We start from the raw sequence: 1,109 nt of genomic DNA, 5'->3' as shown, positions 1-1,109 counted from the left end.
ATCCCATTTCTATCTAAAGGGAAAAGTATGAACTAGTTTCAGATCACTAGAAGGCAGAAACTCCTGTGTTCGAACAATACCATATGAGCAACCTAGACTATGGTCCTGGACCAGCCATTCAACAACCAGCTCTTTTGCCACGAATGTCCGTGGCAAAACATGCATTGGCATTAGTTTAAACTAATGTCAAAAACAAATCACCTTTTAACATTCTTCCTGTAACAAGTTTTTAACACAACACTATTAGAAGATTCTGCCTCTTTCTGTGATTTCCCAAAGGAACCTGCAGTCAGGATCATGCAAAGACAGCTCTCTGCTCCACCCACTGAGTAATTTTCTTTCACTGAGTCAGTTACAAGTTGGAAGGGTTAAATGAACAGGAAGACACCTGCTTCTAACCCATAGTATATATATGACTTCTGGTTTTCTAACTGGAGGCAAATACTTTAGTGGGTGGAGCTGCGAATAAAGCCTGTGATGGCATCTCTTGGGCCCAAGTATTCCATATTCTGGACCATTTTAAACTCAATGGGTGGCACCTATTAATTCTTAATTAAGTCTGGAAATTCTTGTCTGGCAACAAATGAAAAAACAAGCTTACTTTGATGTACAGACTAGAGGCAAGAGATGAAGTTCTGTACTTTGTATGTGTAATTTAGGTGTACTTATGTATAAAAAAAAAAAATCTTCAGAGCCAATGTGCTGTAGTTATACCAGCATAAAACACTACCGCTGATCCAAGCCTAGAGAAGTCAACAGAAATTATTTCAGAGGATTTTGGCTCAGATCTTGCAATGTTAAAATACTAAGACTCTCAAACTGTCTACACTGCAAACTCCCAACGCATCATACAGACAATGTGTTCTACCTTTAAATGAGCAAACTTGAATAATGGAGGCAGCCTAGCCATTGCAGTATGGAGCTCAGCACTGGGTGTCGTTACTCCTCTCCAAACTAATCATCTTCTAATACTACTACAGAGAGTTCTGTATATCGTCAAAAAGAATCTCCCTGCCACTTTACTGTAGGTTGTCCAGACCTCTTAGAAAATGCTGAGCTTCAAAGAGTGTCAAAGCAATCATCAAATTATTCCATTAAAATAATAATAG

The 1,109-nt window shown here is 38.7% G+C and overlaps 1 protein-coding gene across 1 annotated transcript in view; it reads right to left on the bottom strand.

The window, feature by feature from the left end:
- The window catches only part of DVL1 (dishevelled segment polarity protein 1), a 72,617-nt gene that overhangs the window by 44,650 nt on the left and 26,858 nt on the right, over nt 1–1,109 (bottom strand). The window lies entirely within an intron of this gene.

Source organism: Pygoscelis adeliae, unplaced genomic scaffold (assembly GCF_000699105.1).
Source record: "Pygoscelis adeliae isolate BGI_AS28 unplaced genomic scaffold, ASM69910v1 Scaffold36, whole genome shotgun sequence".
NCBI classification, from domain to species: domain Eukaryota; kingdom Metazoa; phylum Chordata; class Aves; order Sphenisciformes; family Spheniscidae; genus Pygoscelis; species Pygoscelis adeliae.
Note: the sequence above shows the minus strand (reverse complement) of the source record. Positions and strands in the feature narration are given on the sequence as shown.